This window comes from Prinia subflava, chromosome 14, assembly GCF_021018805.1.
Source record: "Prinia subflava isolate CZ2003 ecotype Zambia chromosome 14, Cam_Psub_1.2, whole genome shotgun sequence".
In the NCBI taxonomy this organism is placed as follows: domain Eukaryota; kingdom Metazoa; phylum Chordata; class Aves; order Passeriformes; family Cisticolidae; genus Prinia; species Prinia subflava.
In genome coordinates, this window is record NC_086260.1 from 15937438 (window position 1) to 15955830 (window position 18393).

The 18393-nt window shown below is 47.7% G+C and overlaps 1 long non-coding RNA gene across 1 annotated transcript; it reads left to right on the plus strand.

Moving 5' to 3' along the window:
* Nucleotides 1-144: 144 nt before the first annotated feature.
* LOC134558189 (uncharacterized) lies at nt 145-8723 on the plus strand. Its single transcript, XR_010082304.1, has 3 exons — nt 145-286; nt 813-948; nt 4051-8723. It is a non-coding gene; the product is annotated as an uncharacterized LOC134558189 (long non-coding RNA).
* Nucleotides 8724-18393: the final 9670 nt, after the last annotated feature.

Below are 18393 nucleotides of genomic sequence, written 5' to 3' on the forward strand. Positions count from 1 at the left end.
AGCAACAGGCGCCTCCGCCGCGAAGGTTCCGCAGGGCGTAGAAAGGTTCCCCCCGGCCCGAGGGGTCCCGGGGCGGCGGCGGGACGAGGCGGGGAGCGGGGCCCGGGCTGTGAGGAGAGCTTCTGCCGGTGCCATCGGCTGTGAGGAGAGCGACTGCGAGGGGCAACCCGCCACCGCCCGCGGAAAGCTGCTAATGAGCCACAGGGACCCATGGCCTCGGGGGCCTCTGCTGCGGCCACCCTCGAGGCAGGGACAATAGGCAGCTTAGCTCTGGGCCTTATCACGGGTAAATCCCTCCACATGCATAAAAACCCATCAGGCTTACAGCCCCTGCTCTAGCTCTGGGCTCTTCACAGGAGAGAACTTTTTTCTCGTACCCGGTGATACAGGACCCATTTATGCTCACCACTGCTGTTCCCTGTTCTCCTGCCACGAACCTGGCTCTGCTGCCTCCCTGCCCTGCCCACAGGGCCTGGGCAACCATCACTGGGCAACCGAGGGCCACCCAAGCCCTTCTCCAGCTCAGCATCCCCCCTTCCCTCAGCCTGTTAAACCCCAACCTTTCTGCAGCCTCCCCAAGGTTCTTTAAAATTCAAGGTCTCACATACCAGGGGTATCCAAAAGCACAGACAGCATTTCAGATTGAGTGCTGAGAAAAAGGTGAGCTCGTTGCTCATCTCCATGGGCTGGCTAGTCCCACAGAGAGCCCAGCGTGTCCATGGCCTCTGTCACTGCCAGGACACTCTGCTGACACCAGTACGAGATGCTCAGCCTGCCCAGCAGCCCAAGTTCTGTGTTTTTGTCTTTTACAGGGAAGAAAAAGGACAAGGCCAGCAAAGAAAGACCCTGTCTGGTTCCCCTGTGCTCAAATATCCAGAGCAAGAAAAATACAAGTGAGAGACTGGTCTGGATATGTGGCAACCTGAGCATCATCAGTGTAACTCAACTGTGAGTACTTCAAGGGCCTCCTGGGTTTTGGGGAAGCCAGAGTTAATCCAAAATAAAAAGGCCACAGCACCACAGGGCCATGTCACAAAGAGTGTGCCCTACAGTACTTGGCAAAGGCATGAAGGGATCACAGTAAGCCTTTATCCTTCTCACCATCTAGACACATCCAAATCCTCTACTGTACCTTCTGCTGTTAAACCTGATACAAAAGTCCAGATTTTCCTTCCCTGCCTCAGCCTGTCACACAGGGGAGACCTTCAGAGAGAGGGATGGTGGCAGAGGCCTCAGAAGCAGTGGAACAAGTCCAGGTTAAAGCAGGCAGAATGCTCCCAGCAGAGCATCAAGGAGTCCCTTATGGGCTTTTATTCTGTGTGACAACATTATAATGTGTCATGCTTCAGGCATTTGCCCCACAGCAACACGGACAAGCACAGCCCAGTAAGGGTGGCTGCTTCGCAGGCCACTCCTCTAAACACTCCAGCAGCTAAGCACCTACCTCCTCCTTATTTCTATCAAGTTAGCTAAAACAGAAAGCCTAGAAGGTTATTCTTGGTTTCTGTAGATGTACAACCACTGTCTTTCACAGCCAATGAGCCTTTGTCTGGTGGACACACTGGGCTGTGCCTGCACAGTCCCACTGCAGAGCTCATCCCTTCACACAGCTTCACATCTCCCACACCTCCCCAACAGGCAGCTCATGGTGCAGCCTCAGGATGCCACAACCAAAAACATTCAGTCCAAGCAGCCAGTGTGGGTTATGACTGCTGGTTTGCAACACTGAGGCTGGAGCTGCACCATCCAGAGAGAACTGAGGTTGCAAACTCAGGTGTTGTTTCTCAAGGAAGTACCCTCAAGTCCCACCACATACAACAGCTCTGGCTCCTTAAACAGGTACCAGCAGTCCTTTACCATCTCTGGTGGAGGATTAGTTTGTAGCAGTGACTCCTCCCAGAATAAGCAAATAAAGAAATGGTCTGAAATCTTCCATATGGGATCAGTGGTTGCCCCATAACTTCAGTGGAGCAGCTACCTGCACAACCCCCCAAGTGCTTTTGCAGCCTTTCACACATCAGCCATCAGCAGAAGTGCACTACAAACAGCCAGCACTGTTCCTCAGGCTGCTGGCTGGGTGCTCACCACAGCATGTGTCCTCTGCCCTTCCCTCGTGTCCTGTGCCTCAGCTGAATACGACAGGGCACCTGCAGCTGATTTTGCTCTGAGCTGGGCAGGCACCCAAGCATTGGGAAATTCCTGCAGCTGGATGTTGGGAAGCACCAAAGCAAAGGGACATAGAGTAATCCTCCTGCCTTGCCAGGCTCCTGCTCTAGCTTACAGCAGTTATTTCAGTCCCAGAGTTGACACTTTGCTTTTTCAAACACAACCAGTGCATGGACCCAAGGGGACACACAAAAGATCTGCAGAGCAGTTGATTTTCACCTGCAGATCAGTATGTGGGGGTGAGATATGTGAACAGCAACAGAACATTCCCCACCTGGGTCCCAGGCTTTCTGCAACACCCCATTGCCCTGGGTCTCCTTGGGAGATCCCTGCACATCTCCAAGGAACAGCAAAGCCACACCTCTAGGGATAAATAAAGCTGACTGATTGATGCCCTACAACTGGACCCCAAAAGAGCAAGGCAGACATTGTCTCAATACAGGAAAGGCCATCAGATTTCAAAGGGAGAGCTTCAACTTCTGACTCTTTAAATGCTCATATCATTTGCAGTCTGAATGGGGTTCTTGGGCAGTATCAGTTACATGGATTAGGAGCTGTAGAGGACATAAGTACAATTCCTCTTCCTGAGGTTTTTACGGCTTAATGGACAGGAAGCATCGTTGATGAGCCTCTAGCTTCTTACACTATGACCAGAATCTCCCCATCTTCCCTTTGTGCTTTACTCTGTCCTAGAATCACTCTCAATTAACAGTACAAAAATAAAACCGATGTCATCCATCTCTCCTAAGCTGCACATGCATTATTCATCAACATGCCCTAATTGATTCTCTTATAACCATGAGCACTTCTGCACTTGGCTGTGTTCTTCTTGTCCAGCAGAGCACAATTTATGAAGTTTTATTCCACTTGGAAAAGGCACTTTCAAAGTGGTACCTTCCATGACTTTTCTGATCAGAACACCAAGTTTGATCTCAATGCATAGAGGCTTCAGTCCTAAGTTTTGTGCCCAGATAAAAGTGTCAGTCAAATAACTCAAGATATTCAGTGTCCTGACTGAGAGGTCAGTACTGTTCTGGGTACTCTGGGCCTTCTTCCCCATAACAGGATCTATAAAAGAGGTAAAAAGGAAGATTTGAAAAAGACTCCACACCCCTGATTAAATGCTCTGAAACATGTAATCTACAAAACACATAGGGAGCCAAAATGCCCTTGCAGCAGCTTTCCATGGAAGTTACAGAAGCATCTCCTGAACTACTCAGCCAGAGGACAAGAATCTCTGAAGGCTCCCTCTAGAGCAAGAGAAAAATTCATATCCTATTTACGTGAGAATAATTCAGCTTTGCCTTCAGCACTGTGACACTAGAATACCTCTGGATTCTTTCATCCTAAGATTTGACCAAGATTTCTGGGAACTGAAAGCCTGTGACAGAATGCTTAGAAGCAGCACATACTATCAAGGTGCAGCCCAGACACTCAGTGAGATGAGCAGGTCTGAATTTCATTCTGCAACCCAAGCAGATACAAGTCAGCATATGACACCCTATACAAAGCAATTAATAAATCAAATCTCACCATGGGCACAAGTGTGTTTGGTTTGTTGGGACCATACATCACAGCAATTTCTTCTCAAGTACTCTATTGACAGCACAATTTCTCCTACTGGTGGATGTGCCCTGTTTGAGATCCTTCTTTTTCACATGTGGGTCTAACCTGTTATGCCAACTGCCACTGAAGAGACACAGCCATCAGTGTGCCATGGTGACACCACTTGTGCTCCCTGGAGACCTTCTGTGGCCAGGGGTGTCACACAGTCCTCTGGATCACACCTTCATTCACCATTAGCCACATCTGAGTTGCTTCCTTTTCCACCTGCCTTTACTAGTCTTTGATATTCCTCATTTCTCTATTTGGTGCTTGTTCCAGATGCTATTCACTGGTCCCTTTGCTTGCTGCTGCACTGCCCCATTGTGAAAGAAAGGAGGACACTCCAGCCACTCCCTCACAGGGAGCCCATCCCAACCACAGGATGGGAAACCTGACGGTGCTGCCAAGCTCTTTTCATCCTGAGAGAAGGGCTCAAGCAGTCATGCGGGGGGAAGTGGAAAATGAGAAGCAGAAGTTCACTCGATTTCTAATATCACAACGTATCGAGCTTTGTGCGGAAGACTTGGTCAAGGAGTCACGAGGGAACCACAACTCGGAGTAGCCGAGTTTTTAGGTTTGTGGAGCTCCAGCCTCACGGGCATTTCATCAGCGAATGATATCCAGGCTGGATTTCACCTGCGCTTCACCACTCAGCCTGCAGCCTCCTCTCTCCCCCGCTAGAAGGGGCTAAGAACCAGCCACTGCTGAGCAGGAGCGAGGGAGTTTCGTTATGGGCAGGTTCAAGGCAAATCCCACCACACGAAACAACTTAGACACTTCTCTGCCTGTGAGGGTCTGCACTAGCCCAATCCAGAAGGGATTCAGTGTCCCTACAAAGCAAGAGCTCTCTGCTTGAAAAGCTGGCATTTTGGTTTCTTGACCCTGTGGTGAGCTGCTCTGGGGAGGATTTCAGCACTGAAACGCTGTAACGTCGTTGCATAACTCAGCACAGCACTGCTCACTTGAAACGCTCTTCATCCTGCAAATCTCCACTGTCAAACACTGGGGGCAGGAAGGTAAAACAAGGCACCACTTCTTCCAGATGAAGATGGAAGGGTTTACAGTTTCAGGAAAGTAAAGAAAATAGCAAAGGTATGATGATATAACAGGAGGGAGAAAGATTTAGACAGGGTGTTTTGCTCATAGAAGAGGTAGTTTTATATTTAAAGAACTAAGATTAACAAGTTTACAAACTAATACAAGGCAACACCTTATTAGAAAAGGTCACACAGCTGCTCCTGGCCATCCCCAGAGCAGGGTGCTGGCTAGAACAGGCTCCCTCTTCTTAATCACCCACTCCGATGGTGATGTCTGTGAGACCAGCAGTGAACCCCCAGGTACCCACAGTGCTCACACCTCCCACAGAGGGGTGCAAGTTAAACCCACAGCACATGTAAATGCATCACTGAATTACCTTGGGAAGGCCCATTAGCAAATTCACAGCAGGGTCAAAAACATTTGATGTAGCTTTCTTCTTGCTCTGCTTTACCAGAACTACAGTGTGATATAACTGAGAAGCAAGCAAGCAAACAAACAAAAATTGCAATGTTACAAGAAGGCATCACCCTACTTGCTTTTAAGCCCAGCCTAAGAAACCCAGCATCTCTCCCAACAACTACAGCTTGCTCCTTTTAATTCCTCCTTCCCAGCCAGGTGGTTACAGCAGGTACAACAACGTGAGCCAACAAGATCCACCCTCACACCACCCCTGAAATGTGCTCCAGTGTTGTGATGCAAGCAGTGACTGGGGAGACCCCTACCCTGCTGGTCCTGGGATCCCCTTGGCTCCTGGTTTCTCGTTCCTTTAAAGAGCAGCAGGTATTTGCTCTTGATGGAGAAGTGAGGGACTCTTCAGCCTCTGCTCCTCTCCCTGTGGTTAAACCTGGTGACCCTCACCCTCAGAGTATGTGTCGATGGAGAGCCTGGGGCTTTACCAGGGACAGGGAGAAAGGCTACAGATTGCTTCAGACAGTGATTTTTTTTTGTTTGTTTTGCTCATTTCACAACTGCTTTTTAATTGATTAGCCTGAAATTTATCCTTAACACAAAGGTGGCACAAAAAGGAAGGAGGGTTTTTTGGGAGATGAGGCTATGTGCCATTAAATGGCTAACAATAAAAGACTTTTTGGTTTTGAGTAGATATGCAACAGACATAAGGACTATGAGTGGATTATCAAGGTTTGGGAAGAGAATTTAGTGCACTTTTCATGTTAATGCTGATAAGACCTACATTTGTTTCTTCAATCTGTAGACTCATCCAGGATTTATTATTAATCTGCAGCCATAAAACAAGATAGAGAACTTTGCTCTTCTTTTCAATACACTTTCTACTCTCTTGTTCTTCATATAGGAGCGAATCTTTAGTCTATTAGAACAGTTGTAATCTCTGCAAATTCTTTAAGCAACCCAAATGTAGGGCTTGGTGTTGATTTCACTTTTCATTTATTAGCAGTAATGCTGCTTTTTAGTATCATAGTCCTGAAACAATGAACAATGAGAGATGCCTGGTCACACAGGTGATTGTTCAGGGAATGAGTGCAGGCATTGCCCACTATCCACCATGCAGAGCCAGTTGTTCTAGAGGGGTGCAATCACACTAATGGCAAAAACTGGTGTGCTTGAAAGCCTCAATTCATTATGCTGTTTGTCCCAGCACCTATTGTTTTTGGGAGGAGTTGTTCACAGCAGTTATTTCTGCTTCTTTACTCAGTGGGAATACCCTGGTGTAATTCAGTGCTCTCTGCAGCCTGCTCTCCCGCAGTGGGTGGGATCTGAGTTTTGAAACAGGCAACCACTGTAGTTTGGTTTTTCTCCACAACAGGTGAATTCACTCATTTGAAAAGCAGTCCCTGAACAACAACTGTTTAAACTACATTAAACAATATTTTCTTTTTCATCAACTCTTCTGGCTTTACAGTTCTTTCTGAGGTTTAGGTGCTTAAGGAAGTTTGTGTTTCAAAAGCACATTTTCATTCCTGCACTGCTCAATCTCTGGGGCATGACTTAGCTAGATGATTTTGATGGTGGATGTATTTAAGTAGGGAAGTTACAGAACTGTATATATAAAGGAGGTAATTTGGGGCTGCCTGTATGAATCAAATGTCCTGATACATAAAATAGGAAGCACCATTAACACGTTGTGGGATATGGGGTTATGGACAGCAGCACTGCAGCTGAGCCAGCCAATGGGTGCCCTTCTTCTGTTAAGTTTTGGTTATGTTTAATTGAGACTACAGGTATAAAAGGGGAGTGATTTCTACAATAAAGAGATTTCCTTCACATGCATAAGAGGGTTCATGTCTCTTTGTTCCCCATTGCTACAACACGTGTTTTCTTCACCTGCATGCCTTGAGCCATGGTGATGACCTTCTGTGCTCAAATGCAACAAGATCTGCCAGCTAGGCCAATGCAGCAGCGAGGGGAGGATGATGCAATCAAGAGGCTGAACAATTATTTTTGGAAACTTACTGTTTACCGATCAATACAGCAGTTAAGGTGACAACATACCTGTTGCAAGAGCTTTGGAAACTGTACTGGGCTCCCTTTCAGGTACTACCTGAGAGGGCATGTTATGAAACACCAAATGGTTCTTTTTATAGTGCAGGGACATGTGTTTGGCATGTGGGGAAACAAGACTCAGATCATTCCCTTTCCCCAGCTTCTGGTAGAGTCAGCAGCCTCTAGGATTCTCCTCATCCCCCTGTGTGGTGACCCAGCACAGGCCCCATGGACATGTCCAGATATGTTCTTTTTGACTTGCAGTTGTACTGTGCTGCTTCTTTGCCCCTCACCACCCACCTTATGGCCCTGGTGAGAACAAAAGTGGGAAGTAAATTGAGCCATACAATTTGTATTCCTGTCTGCATTTTTGTCTAGACCACATAAAGGATGGTTTTGAAAAAGATTAATTTGCTAAAGTTAATTGGCATTAGGAGAGGGAAGGTATGAATAACAGCTTTATTTCCAAGCATCTAAAATAACTATACAAAAAAAAAAAAAAAAAAAAAAGGCAAATTAATCAGCAAAGTGTCCTCGCTGCAGCCAAGCTGCACACACACATGGAGAGGGGTTGTTACAGGCAGCTGAGCCTGCAAACCCTGCATAGCAACCAGAATTATGTGAAGTATTAGGGCAAAATTAAAGAAAAAACACAAAAGAAGAGACAGAAGAAGGCAGATAATAGCAGGATGTAGATGCAGAGGGTCAGAAATCAGCCAGGTGAGGGAGTGAAGTTCACCCAGACACATTTGTGTGTACCTGCCACCAACTCCCACAGCCCTGGTGTGCTTTGCCACAGTGACAAACAGGACATGGGCAGAGGGCTGCAGAAGAAGCCGACAGCCCTGCTTGCTCCTTTGCACAGCCCTGTGCTCCACAGGAGTGAAGAGCAGTGGGTAGAGCAGGTTTTACCACTGATACAGACTCCTGGAAGACCAGCAGCCAGAGGAGGTGTTTTGGCACATCTGGCAGATGAGCTGGACGCAGGGACTCTGGCTCTTGGGATGCCTCAGATCTGTGTCCCTCTCAGGGCTTTGCAGGAAAATTGCAGAGCTTTTCAGCTGTTTCAGGCTGGAGATAATTCCACAACACACGAGCTTGTTTTTCTTAGTCATCTTTCATTTTCTTAGTCATTTTCAGCTAGTCTACACTCTGGATTTAAAATTGCTTGTGTACAGTCTGGGTGCAGAGCTGAGCAGGAATGGATTGCTCCCAGCTGGTGTCTGTGTGGGAAGGAGACTGCTGAATTCCCAAGAGATGTTTGGGACAAGAGTACTGCCAGCAGTTCCCCAGCATCAAGTGATTTGAGATGGGATAGAGGCATGGACCAGAACTGGCAGACCTGGGTGCTGTGACTGTGGCTGAAGCACAGGGTGAAGTCAAAGAGTTCTTCCAGAAAAAATAGCTCAGGGATGTGGATGCTGCACCTGACACTTATTTGGGGCAGAGGGGAGTTACAGCTCCCTCCAGCAAATCCTCCCTGGCCAGTGCTGAATCCTTCCTGGGGATTGTTCCTAACTGAGCAAACCCCCCTGCCTCAGACACCGTTTCCCTTAGGAAGGAAGATACAAACTCTGGGATTCCATAGTGTCTGCAGGTTGACATTCTCCTGTGTGCACAGGATAAGGAGTGCACCACCATAACTCCACCAACTACCAAATCTATGTGTTACTAAAGTCTTGGCAAAGGTCCAGACACAGAGGACCAAGAGAGAAAGCTGCATTAGGAAGAGGAGCAAAAACATTGTAAGTGTGGGGTGTCTGCAAGCAGTCCAGCAGGACAAAAGGTTTTGTGAACCTGCCTGAAAGAAAGCTGATTTCTTCCTCCTCCTTTCCTATTTTCCAAGGCTCTTGGGAGAGTGATGCTGATCAAGTCCAGGCAAAGAGGGAACTAGATCAGAAGCACTGGATCTCAGCACTCCCTTTTCTCTTTGTGAAAGGGAGAGATGGGGAGCTGCATGGCTGGATCTGGAAATGTTGCTCTAAAGCAAACATTGAATATTCACCATCTGCAGCTCGCTTGTAAAACTTTCCACAGCAGGCAGTGTTGTTCCCTGGAGCTCTCCCTTGGGGATCCATCCTCCAGGGCATTCTCTCCTCGCTCATGGCAGTTTCCTGTACCCCAGGAGAATGTAACTGTGGTTAGCAGTAAGTAGTGGGAGGAGGCTGTGCCTCAAGGAGCTCATCTGGCCTGATGCACCTGTCTGCTCCAAAACAGGCTGAGAGCAATCCCAGCCAGCCTGCTGGGATGAAGAGAATTCAAAATGTCTGTGGTGAAATCTTGCCTTTATTATCCTAGGCACTAACATCCCACATATTTCAAGGAGACCAGCATTTTACTCCCACAATCCACAGACAAAGCAAAATAAATCTTGGTACTCTCAGCCACAGTGCAAAACTCTGATTTATAGAAAATAGCATCCTAGCCTTGAAGAGTGGCTAAACATGCCTCCTTCTTCCTTCTTGGCTTAGAGCTTTGCATCCCTATTGCTAAAATCTCCTGTGAGTTCTGCTGTCCAAACAGTCTGTAAAAGCTATAAACATCTCTCATTATGTCCTCCCATCTTTTTAACTTCTCTTTGGGCTAAAGCATTGTTTTCCTTGCAGACTGCGCTGAAGACTGCTGCACAGGTACTACATTAAATGTAATGAAATTATGATAAGCACACAAATGTTACATTAAACACAAATATAGACTGTGAAATAAGGTAATACAGGGAAAATTCCTGCTGATCCTATCCTAGCCTTACTATCCTATCCAGTTGTACTGGTGATTTGGTATGTCCAATAACTGAAAACGATCTTTTTTCTCTGGAGAAGACTTGAAAAGAGAGGCAAGATAAAATCTTGGGGAAAAAAATTTCTTCATTGAGGTATGCCAAAGTGATTCCTCCAAAATGTCCCTATTTCATAATTAGTAGCTTTTAATTGCAATTTAACATTCATATTGTTAAGCATCCAGTCAGAGACAGACACATTGTTGCAAATGCACAGTGCAATATTGTGAATCAAGGGCAGTCCCAGGCTGTGAATGGCATCCACTTCTCTAGAACTGTTCACTGATGATGTTGGGTTTTGGTAGTTTGTTGTTCCTCTGTGTCCAGAAGTGGTAGAAATGTGTCTTTCTCAGAAACCTCTTCCATTACAGGGCAAGAGGGGTGTGTGTTACACATTGTCTGGTGTTCAAACTGAATGGAAACACAGAGCTTTGCATCACCCATTGATTGTCATTTGCAGCCAGCAGTGCGCATCCGAGCTGCCCTTAAACCCCAGCTCCAGAAGCAGAGAGGATATTCAGACATTTTTCTGGATATCATTTATCAACGCTGGTTTTAAAATAAGGATACAGCACTTATCCACATCCCGAAAGGAATAGACTACTATACAAAATACCCTGCACTCCTATAAATGCAACTAAATGTTCACAAACAAGGTTCTCTGGAGACCAAAGCCCATGAGTAGTTGCTAACAGAGCATGCTGTGCCCTGGGAGGCAGTGGTATTTTTCTCCTTTGTGGCTTGGCATCTGTCTTGGTTTGGAAAGACAGGTGTCTGCCAGGGAAAGCTGGAGCCTCCCTTAGAATGGAGAATGTAAACCCCCTCTCTCCAAATTATTGTAATTTTGCAATTAAGGGGCTTTCAGGCAAAGACATGGGAATAGGAATAACAGATCGTTACTAGGAATATTAAAAAATACAAATGTTGTAGTTAAAAAACAAGCCCCCCCCTCAAATCCTAGAAACACTGATAGAGTCAGAATATGACCTGACACCCTGTTGGTCTGGGTGCTGGTAGCACTCCAGTTAAGTCCTCCTGGAGTGGCAGATGTGGTTCTGTTGGAGAAGATGATCCTGTACAAGGGTGTAGTTTTCCTCTGAAGGTCCAGTGGTGGTGAGATGGGTCTGCTCCTCCTCTGGGAATGCAGTGCACACAGGCTGCCCTGGTGTTCTGAATCGCAGGTTTCATCCAGGTAGGAATGCTGGGCTCCTCCCCTGGGTGGAGCATCTCCCAATGGATGATGTAATTTCATCAGACATGAAGTGAGCCTCGATGGCCCATGAACAGCAAAGATCCCCTGGGGGGAGGATGGGTCATGGAAGAGCTAAAGAACACTGCCCCACCTGGTTTTAACAGCTGGCCCATTAACAGAAATGTGCCCCTTCCCCCTGGAGTTATGAGCAATGGCTCATGGAAGAGATAAAGAAAACACCTCCCCAACTGGTTTCAGCTGATGGCAAATACACACTTCTAGTTACATATTGCAACCCAAGACAGCATCCAATTTGATTCTTAAAAGTTCAGTGCTTTTCCCTTTCCCTCCCTGCATATTGTCAGGTGCTTCTGATTTATTTGGGCAAAGAAAATTCATTAAGCTTCATTCTTGCTCTATTCCCTCTCCACTGACTGGGGATATGAAGCTCCTGGAAGGAAGAAAAGACACTGTCATCTACGTGAGGGAACAAGTGGAAGAGGGAAGGGAAGAGCCTCGAGCTGGTGCTGCTGTCTTGATGTGGCACTTTGAGCTCAGCAGCAGAACCAGAACTTTGTTAAGCCACCACAATGTCAGGGATTTGGGTCTGCACCAGTAACATCGTGTCCCAAGGCTCATCTGCATGCCTAGGTACCTGGGCTTGGAGGTGCTCAATGTTTCAGGCAGCTGTCCTCAAGAATCCCTGTCCTAGAATGTTTCTGGGGCTGCAGAAACATATCCCTGTTCAGGATCAGGGCAGCACAGAGAGAGGTGTTGCCAGAGGAAGCCATTCCTTCTGGGTGAAAAGACATGAGCTATTTCATGGCAGAGGAAAACTTAGGGCGAGAGTCCTGGGTGAATCCCAGCACAGACTCCCTCAGCTTTACCTCATTTCAGCTGGGGATTTTCCCCATTTCAAACACTGTTGGGTGCTTTATGCTGCTAAGGGAGCTTCAGAGCTTCTTCCTGAGTGTGGCTGAATGTGAGAGCCAAGTGTTCAGACTTTACAGTGCTCCTGGTCCCAGTGTTTGGGCAGTGCCTGCAGTGGGGCCATGCATGTGTGGCTGCTGGAGTCCATATCAGTGGAGTTCCCAGAGCCATGAGCACCACCATGGACAAGACAAAAATTAGGACTGCCAGGAGATGCTGCATGTGATGAACACCACACAGTTGTTATTAAGACCCTTGGTGCAATCCTATCACCACTAATTGAGAGATGGGGACATTCCGAGTTCTGATCAGAAGCCAAATCTATTGAGCAAAAAAGGCATTTATACAGGGTTTTTCTTGTATGGCACTTATACAGGGTTCTATCTTGGTAACAATTTCTCATTGGTTATGCATTCTTTATGACATCAAGTCACCTAGTATCATTGTCTTATCACAAGGTTTCACAAAATGTTTCTTGGTCACTTATTCCCCAGGGAGCCTTTATCTGTGTCTGTCTCTCCCACAGTTTCTGCTCGATCATGCCTAGGATATCAGGCTCTTTTATCAGTTCCATTATACTCTCTGTTTCACTCCCCATAGAATCCCTCCATGATAAAACAACTCATTAATACAAAATTAACATTTGCGCGTGTGCCTGCCACCATTATAGCCCACTTTCACCAATTTGCCTGTTGTTTCCACGTGCATCAAAAACTGAGACATAAATGCCGTTGACCTAATTAACTCCTATAGGGAGAAGTAATGAAGAAAGCAGATATAAAATCTGCACTTAAGACAAAAAGAAAAAAAAAGAAAAAGAAAAAAAACCCAGAAAAAACCAAAACAAACCCCACCCTCCCCTTAAAAAGGCTCGTAGTCTTAAAATAGTACTTTTCCCTGGTTCTGTTTAGTCTTTGTTTTTTAAAGCTGCTGTTGTTACAAGTAATCCCTAAGTTCCTTGTTGCTGGAAAACATAAGGAAGAATTTGTTTGTATTCCCAGTGTGCGTCTTGCAGGCATTTCATAGCATGCTGTGCATAGTTTTTTCTTGCTTCCTTCTGTACTTCCTCTGAAGAGTTTTCTTTGCTGGTTGTTTCCTATAGTAACAAAACAGATAAAAAAAGGAAAACCTTTGTTAAACCACAAAAACTAGCAAGGGATTTTGTGTAGTGCCTGAAATGAACTTTTAACATTCCCAGATAGAGAAAGGAGTTTGATGCCTTGTTGCCATGATGCCACTTTCCAACTGTCCCCCACTTTTCTCATGTTCTCTCTTTTATATTCTCTGTGCATGGCTTAGCTGTGCACCTCCAGTCTCTCAAAGGCTCTTCCCTTTCATAGCTTCATACCCCTGGATAGCTCATATATCACAGGACACATCAATAACCCCACCTTTCAGTAATTTGGGAGAAAGGAGAAGTATTAAAATCTGCATGAAGTTGCTGGGGGTGTGTGAGATGCTGAGCACAAAGCTCTGAGTGAGACTGCAGTAGCAGCGTAGTCAGGATTTGGGGGCCGTGCTGCTGAAAGCAAGAGGTGTATGTCAGTGTATACTTCATGCAGCTCTGATCACTTTGTACTATTTAACTTTTTTGTTGACTTCCAGCCTGCAAACACAGATGTGCTGTCACTCAGATGCTCAGCTAGGCAGAGTTATGTGCTCTTGGCACCACACTGAGTGTCTGAATGGAGCGTTTTGGCACCAGCCCGTTTGGAAGAGAGCTTTTTGCCTGATCATGTTCTCATTAGTATCTGAGCTGATGAACGACATTCTTCTGCATTTCCACATTCCTAGATATAGATCTGGCTTCTCTCTTCAGTCTGGGCTAAATGCTCGGGGGGAGCTGTCTGGGGAGCCTGTGCCTGCACTGCTGAATCCATCCATGCAAGCACCAGGAGAGCCTGGGGAGCAGCCTGCCTGATGCAAGTCCTGCAGGTCCCCTGAGAGTCCAGAGGAGCTGTGTAGTTGGCCATGGGAAGGTCCTTGATACTTTCAAGAGTGAACAGCTTCTGCTGATCTACAGTAGTAAAATAAGACACAATGGTGGCTCAGCCACTGCCAAAATGTGGGTCTCTCCCTGGCCCCTCCTCATCAATAGCTTAGCTAGTTTTAGTTTGTGTTGCTGTTTCAGCTACAGAGAAAACCTGTCCCAGAAGTGTTGCTATCACTCTCCTACCACTCTTTCCTCTCCCCACAAGCAACCCTTGAAATCCTTTTGCAGTAGATGCCATCACCCTGCTGTCACTGTTCCCCTCTGTATCTCTGTGAGAAACTTCTTGAGCTTTGTTTGGCCTTTTCTGCTGGAAGGAAACCCCAAATGCTCTCTCCACACACAAGAGCAGGCATAACTCTCAGAAAAGGTGGCAACTGCATTCCCTGGATCAGCGCCCACCTCTGCTGCCCTACGTGCATTTCCTCTCTGCATTCCATTGATGAGCGAGCCTCTCCTGCCTTGCCCACCGTCACTCAGAAATGGCAAAGGAGCACAGGCAGAATTCAACTGAATTAACACATTTTGCCTGCCCTTTTACATTTCATGTCTCTCTCCAGTTGTCGGGTAGTTTAGCCCTGTGTGTGTGAGCACACAGATGGCTCCCCTAAGCACCTCGGCGCCAGATGATTGCTTGTTAATTTTTGCTTTGGGCTATTTTGAGCTTTTTCCTCTCCTCCCAAGAGGATGCTGGTGTGGTGTGATGATGCCGGTGTGCCACCTAGTGATTGAACTATTCCCTTGTCACACATCAATTATCGAACACTCAGTGCCCGTATTTTGGCCCCACTCGCCCATGGTTACCTGGCTCGCAGGTAACCTGTGGCAATGCCTGCAGCCCCTTTGCTCTGCTCAGTCTGTCCAGGCAGAGGAGATCCCACTGAACTGTTTTTCCCTGCTTATTTCACTTTGTACCGTTTTTCTCCCTTTGTACCTCTTTATACTGTATTACCTGCAGTCTCTCTGATGTGGGCAAGAAATGGGAGATCATTTGAGGGGTGCTGGCTGCCAGTTTGCAGGTCACCCATGGCCATAATCCAATCCATTAGGCAATATTTTTATACAACGTGAAAATTTAGCACTACATACCTGTCAACCAGATGCTCTGGGGGAGTCTAGACAGTGTTTAAAGCCCTTTAGGCACGAGGGGTATCATTGCAGATACAGATCTGCTTCACACCTCATGAAACCATTTCTGATCCAGGGCAGATCCAGGCTGGGCAGCAATAGATGGTCCTAGGGTTGGAACTGAGGCCTTTCTGTCGGGGTTTTGTGCCTGCTGCCCACTCCCCATATTCCCAGAGGCACACAGGCAGGGGAGAAGGTTCTCAGCAGAGTGAGGGAGGGCATCACGGCTGGCTGAGCTCCTCTGCTGCCCTGGCAGTGCTCTGTTCCCAGTGCAGCTCCCCAGACGCCTGACCTCCTGCCCGGTTCTGCGCTGCCCTGGGGCGTGGGTGGTGCAGAGGAACACCCGTGGGTTTACAAGCAGCTGAGCAGGGCAGGTCCAGACCCTCCCAAAGGTTCAGGTCCTGGCACTGTACCCTTCCCTGGATGCTGCTGGGAAATCCAGCTGGGTGCTGGGTGCAGTTGCAGCTGCAGAGTGATACGGAGTGCTGGGAAGGGACTCAGCTCTATTCCGGGGCTCTCTACTCACCTGCCATGAGTCATGAAGCAAAATTCTGCTGCAGAGGCTGGTACTGCTCGCTCAGTAACCACTGCCACAGCTGCCCTTCAACAGGGGCTCAGCTGCAGGGAGAAACACGGTGACAAGCAAACTGAGTCCCACAAGAGGATGGGGCAGTTAATGAATGGGTAAGCGTAGGAAATCAACAAACTTTATCACTGTAGATCTGTGTTGGAGGTCAAGATGAGCAATCAACACTCCTAAAAGCCTAAAGAATCTGTCCTCTCCATGTAGGGCAGCTGTGGTGAGGCATCTCTGAATGTTGTGAGGTTTTTGATAATGACCCTTCCTCATTTTCAGAGCAAAGGTCTGTTCAGGCAGAAGACGAAGCTGCTGCCTGGAGCCTGGGTCTGCGCCTCTCTGCCTTTGCCAGCAGCTGTGAGAGATGAAGCATCCCAGACACTTTTCCACCCCTAGCTCTACTCAAGGCATCCTTTGGAAACACAGTTTGTGTCTTCCTGGCTTCTCCTTCACTGCTATTCCTCCTTTGATCCCACAGCTAATTGTCCTTAAGTCTAGAAGTTTACCAGGGCCCCATGAAATGGATTTATCCTTTCCTGACAAACCACAGTATTGTGAGGTGATCTGGGATGTGACAGCAATGGGGAGAAGGGATTACTTTGTTCAAGGAACCTCAAACTGTGACTCAGCCATAAGTCATTGTTACTCAGTTGGCCGTCCTGTGGAATATGTTGTTCTTCTGGTGGGGGAGCCCATGGAGGTGAACCTTCCTGTCCTTGCACACCACAGGCCTCTCCCTCAGCTACAAGATCCCACAGGGCAAGAGGTGCCAGCTCACTGCTGGCCTCTCATTTTTATTGCTCTGCAATCCATGGCCATATTTTGCATTTTTTTTGTGGATTTTTTTTCTTTCAATTGCATCATTAAGGGGAAGTCTATTGTGAGGGTGGGGGCTTACTCACTACATCCAGTGCTGCAGGATTCCCACTGTTGCACTCATTATCCTACAGTTAATCGAGACTGAGAGTCAAATGTTGTAAGTGTGGTAGCAGAATCTCTACCTGTGCAAGCACTGCCTGGGGCAGGGATTTATGCAGTTGCAGTGCAAGAAAATGGATTAATGTGGACATTGTGGGGCATCTTAGATAGGAATGGTGCTTATGAAGGTATTCCTTAAGAGGGAGGACCCTCCTTCCCCTTATTTACTCGTTTTTTATTCATATTTATTCTCCTATGAGAAAAGCTTCTGCCAGTACCTGGGCAATTACAGCAGCATAAACTGGGATTTGACTGCTTTCATGCTCTCTTATTCCTGACAGATGAACCAGTAGGACTCCTACCTGCCCCATGAGAAGCAAGAATGTTGGACCGGATCCTTCCCAAACACCTCTGAGGTGTGGAAATGCAGGAGCTGGAGGCCTGAGCATTTTGGGCAGGTTGTAGAGGAGGCTGTAGCAGAGCTGTGGTAGAGCCAGGGGGTGGCTGCAAACTGTGCCCTGTGCCAGCAACGTGCCAGGCAATGAGCAGCAGGCTCTGAGCCTCCTCACCTGCTCAGGTGAGCTGGGACCTGAAGAAGAGACCCTTTCTCTGAGAAGAGACCCTTTCTCCAGTGCACCATGGATACAGCAAGAACTGGAAACCCTAATTTTGCTCTCAGCCCTTTGAACGTGGGGATGAGGGGTGGGAATGCTGACCTCTGCAGCTCCTCCTGAGCAGCCCCACGGCTGCCTCGAGGTTCCCAGGTGCCTGCAGGGAGAGAAGAAGGCACAGCTGTGGATGTGAGGACCTTCCCTGGATGATAACCTTGCAGGCAGGTCTGATGCTTTTGATGCTCCAAGCAGCCAGGAGCCCCTGCGTGAGCAGTGTGCTTTTCCAGATCTTCCTTCCCCTCAGAAATGGTGACTTCACTGAGACCATGTGCATCTTCTCCATGGCTTGATGCAGCGGGGCAAGGGACCGTGCACCATAACAGCTCATTACCACTGTAAAAGCACACAAGAGCAGGGACATTCCCACTGTGGAAACAGCAAAGAAAAACAATCCCAGAGGAACAGACTTTGTACGTGGAAGGCACACAGGGATGGGGCTATCCGTGCTGGAGGGTTTCTTCGCACACAGACTCTCACCGCAGGCAGGTGCGCAGCTTCTCTGTAGTGACAGAGGGAAGGATGGGGAGTGTATGAGCTCTCCGGAGCTCCTAACGAGCAGCTGTGGGAAGGGAGGGAACGTCGGAAGAGGAATTTTCCTGAGACACTCGGGAGAGCCCGAGTCTCCTCTTCCTCCGTTGTTATGGTCCAGAGCAGAGGTGGAGGTGGGTGCTCAGTTCCGCTGTGGGGTTTAGCTACAGCTGCCCAAATCAGTCCTCGCTTACGGGTGAAGAAGCAGGACGATGTTCCTTCCTGTGCTGGAGATCGGAGGAATCACTCCAGAGCAGGAGCCGACATCGAGCCCTCCTGCAAGCTGCCCTCCCTGTGAAACACCTCGTTGTCCAGCTGGAGGTGACCAAACAGATGAACAACATTCAGCCTCGAGGAAGGAAGAGCAGCCGCAGCTGGTGATGGTCCCGCCGTGGGGCTGGAGGGCGGATAGCG